Below are 12,291 nucleotides of genomic sequence, written 5' to 3'. Positions count from 1 at the left end.
AGCATAAGGGACGAAGACGGGAAAACATGTTGGATGCGATCATACCTGCACTAAAGCACCGGATCCCATCAGAACTTCGAAGTTAAGCGTGCTTGGGTCAGAGTAGTACTAGGATGGGTGACCTCCTGGGAAGTCCTCGTGTTGCATTCCCTTTTTAATTTTTTTTTGCGCCTTGTGACAAACATATCGCACGTGTGCGATATATATTAATCCCGTTATATTATTATTGACGTTTGCGATATGTTTAAGCTCGATGCTTATTGCTCGCGCGTCTTGGGGCGGCTTCGTGGCGCGAAGAGCGCGTTCTGAAAGGGGTGTAAAAAACTCGTGTTGCTGCGGTATGGAGGGAGGTGTGGAAACCGTGGAAAACTCGTCTCCGTGATTGAGCGGGAGAGTAAGTAGTATAGGACATTATCCATTGTTAGGGAACGGTTGTAATGGTAGTGAGAATGTAGAATCGTCTTTGGAGCGGACCTGGGAGTGGCAAGCATAAGGGACGAAGACGGGGAAACATGTCGGATGCGATCATACCAGCACTAAAGCATCGGATCCCAGCAGAACTCCGAAGTTATGCGTGCTTGGGCGAGAGTAGTACTAGGATGGGTGACCTCCTCGTGTTGCATTCCCTTTTTAATTATTTTTTACGCCTTGTGACAAACATATCGCACGTGCGTGATATATATTAATCCCGTTATATTATTTTTGACGTTTGCGATATGTTTTAGCTCGATGCTCATTGCTCGCGCGTCTTGGGGCGGCTTTGTGGCGCGAAGAGCGCATTCTGAAAGGGGTGGAAAAAACTCGTGTTGCTGCGGTATGGAGGGAGGGGTGGAAGCCATTGAAAACTCGTCTCCGTGATTGAGCGGGAGAGTAAGTAGTATAGGACATTATCCATTGTTAGGGAACGGTTGTAATGGTAGTGAGAATGTAGAATCGTCTTTGGAGCGGACCTCGGGAGCATAAGGGACGAAGACGGGGAAACATGTCGGATGCAATCATACCAGCACCAAAGCACCGGATCCCATCGGAACTCCGAAGTTAAGCGTGCGTGGGCGAGAGTAGTACTAGGATGGGTGACCTCCTGGGAAGTCCTCGTGTTGCATTCCCTTTTTAATTATTTTTTGCGCCTTGTGACAAACATATCGCACGTGCGCGATATATATTAATCCCGTTATATTATTTTTGACGTTTGCGATATGTTTAAGCTCGATGCTCATTGCTCGCGCGTCTTGCGGCGGCTTTGTGGCGCGAAGAGCGCGTTCTGAAAGGGGTGGAAAAAACTCGTGTTGCTGCGGTATGGAGGGAGGTGTGGAAACCGTGGAAAACTCGTCTCCGTGATTAAGCGGGAGAGTAAGTAGTATTGGACATTATCCATTGTTAGGGAACGGTTGTAATGGTAGGGAGAATGTAGAATCATCTTTGGAGCGGACCTGGGAAGCATAAGGGACGAAGACGGGGAAACATGTCGGATGCGATCATACCAGCACTAAAGCACCGGATCCCATCAGAACTCCGAAGTTAAGCGTGGTTGGGCGAGAGTAGTACTAGGATGGGTGACCTCCTGGGAAGTCCTCGTGTTGCATTCCCTTTTTAATTATTTTTTGCGCCTTGTGACAAACATATCGCACGTGCGCGATATATATTAATCCCGTTATATTATTTTTGACGTTTGCGATATGTTTAAGCTCGATGCTTATTGCTCGCACGTCTTGGGGCGGCTTTGTGGCGCGAAGAGCGCGTTCTGAAAGGGGTGGAAAAAACTCGTGTTGCTGCGGTATGGAGGGAGGGGTGGAAACCGTGGAAAACTCGGCTCCGTGATTGAGCGGGAGAGTAAGTAGTATAGGACATTATCCATTATTAGGGAACGGTTGTAATGGCAGTGAGAATGTAGAATCGTCTTTGGAGCGGACCTGGGAGTGGCAAGCATAAGGGACGAAGACGGGAAAAGATGTTGGATGCGATCATACCTGCACTAAAGCACCGGATCCCATCAGAACTTCGAAGTTAAGCGTGCTTGGGTGAGAGTAGTACTAGGATGGGTGACCTCCTGGGAAGTCCTCGTGTTGCATTCCCTTTTTAATTATTTTTTGCGCCTTGTGACAAACATATCGCACGTGTGCGATATATATTAATCCCGTTATATTATTATTGACGTTTGCGATATGTTTAAGCTCGATGCTTATTGCTCGCGCGTCTTGGGGCGGCTTCGTGGCGCGAAGAGCGCGTTCTGAAAGGGGTGTAAAAAACTCGTGTTGCTGCGGTATGGAGGGAGGTGTGGAAACCTTGGAAAACTCGTCTCCGTGATTGAGCGGGAGAGTAAGTAGTATAGGACATTATCCATTGTTAGGGAACGGTTGTAATGGTAGTGAGAATGTAGAATCGTCTTTGGAGCGGACCTGGGAGTGGCAAGCATAAGGGACGAAGACGGGGAAACATGTCGGATGCGATCATACCAGCACTAAAGCATCGGATCCCAGCAGAACTCCGAAGTTATGCGTGCTTGTGCGAGAGTAGTACTAGGATGGGTGACCTCCTCGTGTTGCATTCCCTTTTTAATTATTTTTTGCGCCTTGTGACAAACATATCGCACGTGCGTGATATATATTAATCCCGTTATATTATTTTTGACGTTTGCGATATGTTTTAGCTCGATGCTCATTGCTCGCGCGTCTTGGGGCGGCTTTGTGGCGCGAAGAGCGCATTCTGAAAGGGGTGGAAAAAACTCGTGTTGCTGCGGTATGGAGGGAGGGGTGGAAGCCGTTGAAAACTCGTCTCCGTGATTGAGCGGGAGAGTAAGTAGTATAGGACATTATCCATTGTTAGGGAACGGTTGTAATGGTAGTGAGAATGTAGAATCGTCTTTGGAGCGGACCTCGGGAGCATAAGGGACGAAGACGGGGAAACATGTCGGATGCAATCATACCAGCACCAAAGCACCGGATCCCATCGAAACTCCGAAGTTAAGCGTGCGTGGGCGAGAGTAGTACTAGGATGGGTGACCTCCTGGGAAGTCCTCGTGTTGCATTCCCTTTTTAATTATTTTTTGCGCCTTGTGACAAACATATCGCACGTGCGCGATATATGTTAATCCCGTTATATTATTATTGACGTTTGCGATATGTTTAAGCTCGATGCTTATTGCTCGCGCGTCTTGGGGCGGCTTCGTGGCGCGAAGAGCGCGTTCTGAAAGGGGTGTAAAAAACTCGTGTTGCTGCGGTATGGAGGGAGGTGTGGAAACCTTGGAAAACTCGTCTCCGTGATTGAGCGGGAGAGTAAGTAGTATAGGACATTATCCATTGTTAGGGAACGGTTGTAATGGTAGTGAGAATGTAGAATCGTCTTTGGAGCGGACCTGGGAGTGGCAAGCATAAGGGACGAACACGGGGAAACATGTCGGATGCGATCATACCAGCACTAAAGCATCGGATCCCAGCAGAACTCCGAAGTTATGCGTGCTTGGGCGAGAGTAGTACTAGGATGGGTGACCTCCTCGTGTTGCATTCCCTTTTTAATTATTTTTTGCGCCTTGTGACAAACATATCGCACGTGCGTGATATATATTAATCCCGTTATATTATTTTTGACGTTTGCGATATGTTTTAGCTCGATGCTCATTGCTCGCGCGTCTTGGGGCGGCTTTGTGGCGCGAAGAGCGCATTCTGAAAGGGGTGGAAAAAACTCGTGTTGCTGCGGTATGGAGGGAGGGGTGGAAGCCGTTGAAAACTCGTCTCCGTGATTGAGCGGGAGAGTAAGTAGTATAGGACATTATCCATTGTTAGGGAACGGTTGTAATGGTAGTGAGAATGTAGAATCGTCTTTGGAGCGGACCTCGGGAGCATAAGGGACGAAGACGGGGAAACATGTCGGATGCAATCATACCAGCACCAAAGCACCGGATCCCATCGAAACTCCGAAGTTAAGCGTGCGTGGGCGAGAGTAGTACTAGGATGGGTGACCTCCTGGGAAGTCCTCGTGTTGCATTCCCTTTTTAATTATTTTTTGCGCCTTGTGACAAACATATCGCACGTGCGCGATATATGTTAATCCCGTTATATTATTTTTGACGTTTGCGATATGTTTAAGCTCGATGCTCATTGCTCGCGCGTCTTGGGGCGACTTTGTGGCGCGAAGAGCGCGTTCTGAAAGGGGTGGAAAAAACTCGTGTTGCTGCGGTATGGAGGGAGGTGTGGAAACCGTGGAAAACTCGTCTCCGTGATTAAGCGGGAGAGTAAGTAGTATTGGACATTATCCATTGTTAGGGAACGGATGTAATGGTAGGGAGAATGTAGAATCATCTTTGGAGCGGACCTGGGAAGCATAAGGGACGAAGACGGGGAAACATGTCGGATGCGATCATACCAGCACTAAAGCACCGGATCCCATCAGAACTCCGAAGTTAAGCGTGCTTGGGCGAGAGTAGTACTAGGATGGGTGACCTCCTGGGAAGTCCTCGTGTTGCATTCCCTTTTTAATTATTTTTTGCGCCTTGTGACAAACATATCGCACGTGCGCGATATATATTAATCCCGTTATATTATTTTTGACGTTTGCGATATGTTTAAGCTCGATGCTTATTGCTCGCACGTCTTGGGGCGGCTTTGTGGCGCGAAGAGAGCGTTCTGAAAGGGGTGGAAAAAACTCGTGTTGCTGCGGTATGGAGGGAGGGGTGGAAACCGTGGAAAACTCGGCTCCGTGATTGAGCGGGAGAGTAAGTAGTATAGGACATTATCCATTGTTAGAGAACGATTGTAATGGTAGTGAGAATGTAGAATCGTCTTTGGAGCGGACCTAGGAGTGGCAAGCATAAGGGACGAAGACGGGGAAACATGTCGGATGCGATCATACCAGCACTAAAGCACCGGATCCCATCAGAACTCCGAAGTTAAGCATGCTTGGGTGAGAGTAGTACTAGGATGGGTGACCTCCTGGGAAGTCCTCGTGTTCCATTCCCTTTTTAATTATTTTTGCGCCTTGTGACAAACATATCGCACGTGCGCGATATATATTAATCCCGTTATATTATTTTTGACGTTTGCGATATGTTTAAGCTCGATGCTCATTGCTCGCGCGTCATGGGGCGGCTTTGTGGCGCGAAGAGCGCGTTCTGAAAGGGGTGGAAAAAACTCGTGTTGCTGCGGTATGGAGGGAGTGGTGGAAACCGTGGAAAACTTGTCTCCGTGATTAAGCGGGAGAGTAAGTAGTATTGGACATTATCCATTGTTAGGGAACGGTTGTAATGGTAGTGAGAATGTAGAATCATCTTTGGAGCGGACCTGGGAAGCATAAGGGACGAAGACAGGGAAACATGTCGGATGCGATCATACCAGCACTAAAGCACCGGATCCAATCAGAACTCCGAAGTTAAGCATGCTTGGGCGAGAGTAGTACTAGGATGGGTGACCTCCTCGTGCTGCATTCCCTTTTTAATTATTTTTTGCGCCTTGTGACAAACATATCGCATGTGCGCGATACATATTAATCCCGTTATATTATTTTTGACGTTTGCGATATGTTTAAGCTCGATGCTTATTGCTCGCACGTCTTGGGGCGGCTTTGTGGTGCGAAGAGCGCGTTCTGAAAGGGGTGGAAAAAACTCGTGTTGCTGCGGTATGGAGGGAGGGGTGGAAACCGTGGAAAACTCGTCTCCGTGATTGAGCGGGAGAGTAAGTAGTATAGAACATTATCCATTGTTAGGGAACGGTTGTAATGGTAGTGAGAATGTAGAATCGTCTTTGGAGCGGACCTGGGAGTGGCAAGCATAAGGGACGAAGACGGGGAAACATGTCGGATGCGATCATACTAGCACTAAAGCACCGGATCCCATCAGAACTCTGAAGTTAAGCATGCTTGGGCGAGAGTAGTACTAGGATGGGTGACCTCCTGGGAAGTCCTCGTGTTGCATTCCCTTTTTAATTATTTTTTGCGCCTTGTGACAAACATATCGCACGTGCGGGATATATATTAATCCCGTTATATTATTTTTGACGTTTGCGATATGTTTAAGCTCGATGCTCATTGCTCGCGCGTCTTGGGGCGGCTTCGTGGCGCGAAGAGCGCGTTCTGAAAGGGGTGGAAAAAACTCGTGTTGCTGCGGTATGGAGGGAGGGGTGGAAACCGTGGAAAACTCGTCTCCGTGATTGAGCGGGAGAGTAAGTAGTATAGGACATTATCCATTGTTAGGGAACGGTTGTAATGGTAGTGAGAATGTAGAATCGTCTTTGGAGCGGACCTGGGAGTGGCAAGCATAAGGGACGAAGACGGGGAAACATGTTGAATGCAATCATTCCAGCACTAAAGCACCGGATCCCATCAGAACTCTGAAGTTAAGCGTGCTTGGGCGAGAGTAGTACTAGGATGGGTGACCTCCTGGGAAGTCCTCGTGTTGCATTCCCTTTTTAATTATTTTTTGTGCCTTGTGACAAACATATCGCAGGTGCGCGATATATATTAATCCCGTTATATTATTTTTGACGTTTGCGATATGTTTAAGCTCGATGCTCATTGCTCGCGCGTCTTGGGGCGGCTTTGTGGCGCGAAGAGCACGTTCTGAAAGGGGTGGAAAAAACTCGTGTTGCTGCGGTATGGAGGGAGGGGTGGAAGCCGTTGAAAACTCGTCTCCGTGATTGAGCGGGAGAGTAAGTCGTATAGGACATTATCCATTGTTAGGGAACGGTTGTAATGGTAGTGAGAATGTAGAATCGTCTTTGGAGCGGACCTGGGAAGCATAAGGGACGAAGACGGGGAAACATGTCGGATGCGATCATACCAGCACTAAAGCACCGGATCCCATCGGAACTCCGAAGTTAAGCGTGCGTGGGCGAGAGTAGTACTAGGATGAGTGATCTCCTGGGAAGTCCTTGTGTTGCATTCCCTTTTTAATTATTTTTTGTGCCTTGTGACAAACATATCGCACGTGCGCGATATATATTAATCCCGTTATATTATTTTTGACGTTTGCGATATGTTTTAGCTCGATGCTCATTGCTCGCGCGTCTTGGGGCGGCTTTGTGGCGCGAAGAGCGCGTTCTGAAAGGGGTGGAAAAAACTCGTGTTGCTGTGGTATGGAGGGAGGGTTGGAAACCGTGGAAAACTCGTCTCTGTGATTAAGCGGGAGAGTAAGTAGTATTGGACATTATCCATTGTTAGGGAACGGTTGTAATGGTAGTGAGAATGTAGAATCATCTTTGGAGCGGACCTGGGAAGCATAAGGGACGAAGACGGGGAAACATGTCGGATGCGATCATACCAGCACTAAAGCACCGGATCCCATCAGAACTCTGAAGTTAAGCGTGCTTGGGCGAGAGTAGTACTAGGATGGGTGACCTCCTAGGAAGTCCTCGTGTTGCATTCCTTTTTTAATTATTTTTTGTGCCTTGTGACAAACATATCGCATGTGCGCGATATATATTAATCTCGTTATATTATTTTGGACGTTTGCGATATGTTTAAGCTCGATGCTCATTGCTCGTGCGTCTTGGGGCGGCTTTGTGGCGCGAAGAGCGCGTTCTGAAAGGGGTGAAAAAAACTCGTGTTGCTGCGGTATGGAGGGAGGGGAGGAAACCGTGGAAAACTCGTCTCCGTGATTGAGCGGGAGAGTAAGTAGTATAGGACATTATCCATTGTTAGGGAACGGTTGTAATGGTAGTGAGAATGTAGAATCGTCTTTGGAGCGGACCTGGGAAGCATAAGGGACGAAGACGGGGAAACATGTTTGATGCGATCATACCAGCTCTAAAGCACCGGATCCCATCAGAACTCCGTAGTTAAGCGTGCTTCGACGAGAGTAGTACTAGGATGGGCGACCTCCTGGGAACTCCTCGTGTTGCATTCCCTTTTTAATTATTTTTTGCGCCTTGTGACAAACATATCGCACGTGCGCGATATATATTAATACCGTTATATTATTTTTTAACGTTTGCGATATGTTTAAGCTCGATGCTCATTGCTCGCGCATCTTGGGGCGGCTTTGTGGCGCGAAGAGCGCGTTCTGAAAGGGGAGGAAAAAACTCGTGTTGCTGCGGTATGGAGGGAGGGGTGGAAACCGTGGAAAACTCGTCTCCGTGATTGAGCGGGAGAGGAAGTAGTATAGGGCATTATCCATTGTTAGGGAACGGTTGTAATGGTAGTGAGAATGTAGAATCGTCTTTGGAGCGGACCTGGGAGTGGCAAGCATATGGGACGAAGACGGGGAAACATGTCGGATGCGATCATACCAGCACTAAAGCACCGGGTCCCATCAAAACTCCGAAGTTAAGCGTGCTTGGGCGAGAGTAGTACTAGGATGGGTGACCTCCTGGGAAGTCCTCGTGTTGGATTCCCTTTTTACTTATTTTTTGCGCCTTGTGACAAGCATATCGCACGTGCGCGATATATATTATTCCCGTTATATTATTTTTGACGTTTGCGATATGTTTAAGCTCGATGCTCATTGCTCGCGTGTCTTGGGGCGGCTTTGTGGCGCGAAGAGCGCGTTCTAAAAGGGGTGGAAAAAACTCATGTTGCTGCGGTATGGAGGGAGGGGTGGAAACAGTGGAAAACTCGTCTCCATGATTGAGCGGGAGAGTAAGTAGTATAGGACCTTATCCATTGTTAGGGAACGGTTGTAATGGTAGTGAGAATGTAGAATCGTCTTTGGAGCGGACCTGGGAGTGGCAAGCATATGGGACGAAGACGGGGAAACATGTCGGATGCGATCATACCAGCACTAAAGCACCGAATCCCATCAGAACTCCGAAGTTAAGCGTGCTTGGGCGAGAGTTGTACTAGGACGGGTGACCTCCTGGGAAGTCCTTGTGTTGCATTCCCTTTTTAATTGTTTTTTGCGCCTTGTGACAAACATATCGCACGTGCGCGATATATATTAATCCCGTTATATTATTTTTGACGTTTGCGATATGTTTAAGCTCGATGCTCATTACTCGCGCGTCTTGGGGCGGCTTTGTGGTGCGAAGAGCGCGTTCTGAAAGGGGTGGAAAAAACTCGTGTTGCTGCAGTATGGAGGGAGGGGTGGAAGCCGTGGAAAACTCGTCTCCGTGATTGAGCGGGAGAGTAAATAGTATAGGACATTATCCATTGTAAGGGAACGGTTGTAATGGTAGTGAGAATGTAGAATCGTCTTTGGAGCGGACCTGGGAAGCATAAGGGACGAAGACGGGGAAACATGTCGGATGGGATCATACCAGCACTAAAGCATCGAATCCCATCGGAACTCCGAAGTTAAGCGTGCGTGGGCGAGAGTTGTACTAGGATGGGTGACCTCCTGGGAAGTCCTCGTGTTGCATTCCCTTTTTAATTATTTTTTGCGCCTTGTGACAAACATATCGCACGTGCGCGATATATATTAATCCCGTTATATTATTTTTGACATTTGCGATATTTTTAAGCTCGATGCTCATTGCTCGCGCGTCTTGGGGCGGCTTTGTGGCGCGAAGAGCGTGTTCTGAAAGGGGTGGAAAAAACTCGTGTTGCTGCGGTATGGAGGGAGGGGTGGAAAGCGTGGAAAACTCGTCTCCGTGATTAAGCGGGAGAGTAAGTAGTATAGGACATTATCCATTGTTAGGGAACGGTTGTAAAGGTAGTGAGAATGTAGAATCATCTTTGGAGCGGACCTGGGAAGCATAAGGGACGAAGACGGGGAAACATGTCAGATGCGATCATACCAGCACTAAAGCACCGGATCCCATCAGTACTCCGAAGTTAAGCGTGCTTGGGCGAGAGTAGTACTAGGATGGGTGACCTCCTAGGAAGTCCTCGTGTTGCATTCCCTTTTTAATTATTTTTTGCGCCTTGTGACAAACATATCGCACGTGCGCGATATATATTAATCCCATTATATTATTTTTGACGTTTGCGATATGTTTAAGCTCGTTGCTCATTGCTCGTGCGTCTTGGGGCTGCTTTGTGGCGCGAAGAGCGCGTTCTGAAAGGGGTGGAAAAAACTCGTGTTGCTGCGGTATGGAGGGAGGGGAGGAAACCGTGGAAAACTCGTCTCCATGATTGAGCGGGAGAGTAAGTAGTATAGGACATTATCCATTGTTAGGGAACGGTTGTAATGGTAGTGAGAATGTAGAATCGTCTTTGGAGCGGACCTGGGAAGCATAAGGGACGAAGACGGGGAAACATGTTGGATGCGATCATACCAGCACTAAAGCACCGGATCCCATCAGAACTCCGTAGGTAAGCGTGCTTGGGCGAGAGTAGTACTAGGATGGGTGACCTCCTGGGAAGTCCTCGTGTTGCATTCCCTTTTTAATTGTTTTTTGCGCCTTGTGACAAACATATCGCACGTGCGCGATATATATTAATCTCGTTATATTATTTTTGACGTTTGCGATATGTTTAAACTCGATGCTCATTGCTCGCGCGTCTTGGGGCGGCTTTGTGGCGCGAAGAGCGTGTTCTGAAAGGGGTGGAAAGAACTCGTGTTGCTGCGGTATGGAGGGAGGGGTGGAAACCGTGGAAAACCCGTCTCCGTGATTGAGCGGGAGAGTAAGTAGTGTAGGACATTATCCATTGTTAGGGAACGGTTGTAATGGTTGTGAGAATGTAGAATCGTCTTTGGAGCGGACCTGGGAGTGGCAAGCATAAGGGACGAAGACGGGGAAACATGTTGGATGCGATCATACCAGCACTAAAGCACCGGATCCCATCAAAACTCCAAAGTTAAGTGTGCTTGGGCGAGAGTAGTACTAGGATGGGTGACCTCCTGGGAAGTCCTCGTGTTGCATTCCCTTTTTAATTATTTTTTGCGCCTCGTGACAAACATATCGCACGTGCGCGATATATATTATTCACGTTATATTATTTTTGACGTTTCCGATATGTTTAAGCTCGATGCTCATTGCTCGCGCGTCTTGGGGCGGCTTTGTGGCGCGAAGAGCGCGTTCTGAAAGTGTCACAGCCCTAGAGCTTGCCTGTAACTAGTGGCATTGCATCCATGCATCATGTTTAAATTTTTGAAACTTGAACTGAGGAATTTAGAAGCCTCAAAACCCTAAATAAAAGAAGGGCAAAAACCCTAAAATCTCATTCATTGTTCCAAAATGCTCTTCTTAAATGTTTGATAATTTTGGCAAAGGGTTCTGGTCCCAACCAAAATATTGAACATTTTAAGGACTTAATTTTGGGACTTTGAATTTAAATCATTAGCTATTTGAATTTGAATTATATTCATATAACTAGAATATAATTTCAAATACCCCTGAAATATTTTTATGAGCTTTTGGAAAAGTCCATCTAGCAAAATAAAAATATTCAGAGGAGCTTTTGGCATTGTTTGAATTATTTTAAATTCAAAACAGTGGCAAAATAAATTTAAAAATAAAACAAACAGAACAATAAAACAGAGCAGAGAAAACTACCTGGCGCTCACCTGGCAGCCCAGCCGGCCCAGCTCCTATGCGGCCCAGCCCATCTGGGCCTCCCCTGTCGTCTTCCTCCCTGCCAAGAGGACGGGCACGCGCCCGGCGCGCGCGGCCACGCGCCCCGGCCACCTCCTCCCTGCCTGGCTGCCTCCTCCTCCCCCTGGACGTCTCCCGCAACGCCACGGAGACGCCCTCGACCCCCTCGACCGCTATCCCTTCTCTCTGCTCGCTCTAGCTCTCTCCCTCTCTCGATTTGGAGCACCACCGAGAGCCACCGGAGGGCGCCGCCGTCGCATCCATAGCCACCGGCCACCCCTCGCCCTTCCGCTGAGCTCAGGAGCTCCGCCTCGACCCCCTCTTCCTCCCCACCGATCCACGGCCCTCCGGAAGCCTTGCAACATCGCCGCCATCGTCGTCTTCATCGTCGGCCGCCGCGGATCTCCATCGTCGACCCGTCGCCGTCCGAGCTTCCCCGAACACGCTGAGGCCACCACTGCACTCCACGTGAGCTCCTGATCATCCTCCCCCTCTCCGTTTTCTCTCTAGCATGCCGTAGCCGCCGCGCCTCTCTCCCCCGACAGTACGCCGCCGCACGAGCTCATTGCCGACGAGGCTCCGGTGGCCATTTGGTCCCGTGCGTGCCTCCATTGGGTTCGTGAGCTCTCATAGAACGCGTAGGTGCTAACCGTAGATCCTCCCGTGCACCGTGTCGTCGTTTTCATCGGCGCCCGAACTCCGGCCGCCGCCACAACCTCGCTTCCGGCGAACTCCGTCCACCCCGCACCCTTTCATTGGTTCCCCTGGATGCGCGCGGCCACGGGCCACCTCCTGGTGCCCTTGGCGCGTCGATCCGTCGTCCCTGCCGCAACTCCGTCGAGCCACCGCCGCTCTGGGTCGTCGCCGTCGTCCAACGGCCGGCGAATCCGAC

General features: G+C 48.9%; 19 non-coding genes and 4 pseudogenes across 19 annotated transcripts; all 23 read left to right on the top strand.

Moving 5' to 3' along the window:
* Nucleotides 1-31: 31 nt before the first annotated feature.
* On the top strand, nt 32-150 carry LOC123118651 (5S ribosomal RNA). Its single transcript, XR_006458197.1, has one exon. It is a non-coding gene; the product is annotated as a 5S ribosomal RNA (ribosomal RNA).
* Nucleotides 151-517: 367 nt separating this feature from the next.
* On the top strand, nt 518-626 carry LOC123118800 (uncharacterized; annotated as a pseudogene).
* Nucleotides 627-987: 361 nt separating this feature from the next.
* LOC123118484 (5S ribosomal RNA) lies at nt 988-1,106 on the top strand. Its single transcript, XR_006458027.1, has one exon. It is a non-coding gene; the product is annotated as a 5S ribosomal RNA (ribosomal RNA).
* A 361-nt stretch (nt 1,107-1,467) lies between these two features.
* On the top strand, nt 1,468-1,586 carry LOC123118466 (5S ribosomal RNA). Its single transcript, XR_006458007.1, has one exon. It is a non-coding gene; the product is annotated as a 5S ribosomal RNA (ribosomal RNA).
* A 367-nt stretch (nt 1,587-1,953) lies between these two features.
* LOC123118504 (5S ribosomal RNA) lies at nt 1,954-2,072 on the top strand. The gene has a single exon (XR_006458051.1). It is a non-coding gene; the product is annotated as a 5S ribosomal RNA (ribosomal RNA).
* Nucleotides 2,073-2,439: 367 nt separating this feature from the next.
* LOC123118802 (uncharacterized) lies at nt 2,440-2,548 on the top strand (annotated as a pseudogene).
* Nucleotides 2,549-2,909: 361 nt separating this feature from the next.
* Nucleotides 2,910-3,028, top strand: LOC123118627 (5S ribosomal RNA). Its single transcript, XR_006458175.1, has one exon. It is a non-coding gene; the product is annotated as a 5S ribosomal RNA (ribosomal RNA).
* A 367-nt stretch (nt 3,029-3,395) lies between these two features.
* Nucleotides 3,396-3,504, top strand: LOC123118799 (uncharacterized; annotated as a pseudogene).
* A 361-nt stretch (nt 3,505-3,865) lies between these two features.
* Nucleotides 3,866-3,984, top strand: LOC123118626 (5S ribosomal RNA). Its single transcript, XR_006458174.1, has one exon. It is a non-coding gene; the product is annotated as a 5S ribosomal RNA (ribosomal RNA).
* Nucleotides 3,985-4,345: 361 nt separating this feature from the next.
* LOC123118445 (5S ribosomal RNA) lies at nt 4,346-4,464 on the top strand. The gene has a single exon (XR_006457986.1). It is a non-coding gene; the product is annotated as a 5S ribosomal RNA (ribosomal RNA).
* A 367-nt stretch (nt 4,465-4,831) lies between these two features.
* LOC123118663 (5S ribosomal RNA) lies at nt 4,832-4,950 on the top strand. The gene has a single exon (XR_006458208.1). It is a non-coding gene; the product is annotated as a 5S ribosomal RNA (ribosomal RNA).
* A 360-nt stretch (nt 4,951-5,310) lies between these two features.
* Nucleotides 5,311-5,419, top strand: LOC123118798 (uncharacterized; annotated as a pseudogene).
* Nucleotides 5,420-5,786: 367 nt separating this feature from the next.
* LOC123118551 (5S ribosomal RNA) lies at nt 5,787-5,905 on the top strand. The gene has a single exon (XR_006458100.1). It is a non-coding gene; the product is annotated as a 5S ribosomal RNA (ribosomal RNA).
* Nucleotides 5,906-6,272: 367 nt separating this feature from the next.
* On the top strand, nt 6,273-6,391 carry LOC123118419 (5S ribosomal RNA). Its single transcript, XR_006457961.1, has one exon. It is a non-coding gene; the product is annotated as a 5S ribosomal RNA (ribosomal RNA).
* Nucleotides 6,392-6,752: 361 nt separating this feature from the next.
* LOC123118508 (5S ribosomal RNA) lies at nt 6,753-6,871 on the top strand. Its single transcript, XR_006458056.1, has one exon. It is a non-coding gene; the product is annotated as a 5S ribosomal RNA (ribosomal RNA).
* A 361-nt stretch (nt 6,872-7,232) lies between these two features.
* LOC123118440 (5S ribosomal RNA) lies at nt 7,233-7,351 on the top strand. Its single transcript, XR_006457982.1, has one exon. It is a non-coding gene; the product is annotated as a 5S ribosomal RNA (ribosomal RNA).
* Nucleotides 7,352-7,712: 361 nt separating this feature from the next.
* On the top strand, nt 7,713-7,831 carry LOC123118738 (5S ribosomal RNA). The gene has a single exon (XR_006458279.1). It is a non-coding gene; the product is annotated as a 5S ribosomal RNA (ribosomal RNA).
* A 368-nt stretch (nt 7,832-8,199) lies between these two features.
* Nucleotides 8,200-8,318, top strand: LOC123118691 (5S ribosomal RNA). The gene has a single exon (XR_006458236.1). It is a non-coding gene; the product is annotated as a 5S ribosomal RNA (ribosomal RNA).
* Nucleotides 8,319-8,685: 367 nt separating this feature from the next.
* Nucleotides 8,686-8,804, top strand: LOC123118648 (5S ribosomal RNA). The gene has a single exon (XR_006458194.1). It is a non-coding gene; the product is annotated as a 5S ribosomal RNA (ribosomal RNA).
* A 361-nt stretch (nt 8,805-9,165) lies between these two features.
* LOC123118743 (5S ribosomal RNA) lies at nt 9,166-9,284 on the top strand. The gene has a single exon (XR_006458284.1). It is a non-coding gene; the product is annotated as a 5S ribosomal RNA (ribosomal RNA).
* Nucleotides 9,285-9,645: 361 nt separating this feature from the next.
* On the top strand, nt 9,646-9,764 carry LOC123118548 (5S ribosomal RNA). Its single transcript, XR_006458097.1, has one exon. It is a non-coding gene; the product is annotated as a 5S ribosomal RNA (ribosomal RNA).
* Nucleotides 9,765-10,125: 361 nt separating this feature from the next.
* On the top strand, nt 10,126-10,244 carry LOC123118438 (5S ribosomal RNA). Its single transcript, XR_006457980.1, has one exon. It is a non-coding gene; the product is annotated as a 5S ribosomal RNA (ribosomal RNA).
* A 367-nt stretch (nt 10,245-10,611) lies between these two features.
* Nucleotides 10,612-10,730, top strand: LOC123118571 (5S ribosomal RNA). The gene has a single exon (XR_006458121.1). It is a non-coding gene; the product is annotated as a 5S ribosomal RNA (ribosomal RNA).
* The last annotated feature ends 1,561 nt before the right edge of the window (nt 10,731-12,291 follow it).

This window comes from Triticum aestivum, chromosome 5B (genome assembly GCF_018294505.1).
Source record: "Triticum aestivum cultivar Chinese Spring chromosome 5B, IWGSC CS RefSeq v2.1, whole genome shotgun sequence".
Lineage (NCBI taxonomy): Eukaryota > Viridiplantae > Streptophyta > Magnoliopsida > Poales > Poaceae > Triticum > Triticum aestivum.
This window is presented reverse-complemented; position numbering and strand designations above follow the sequence as displayed.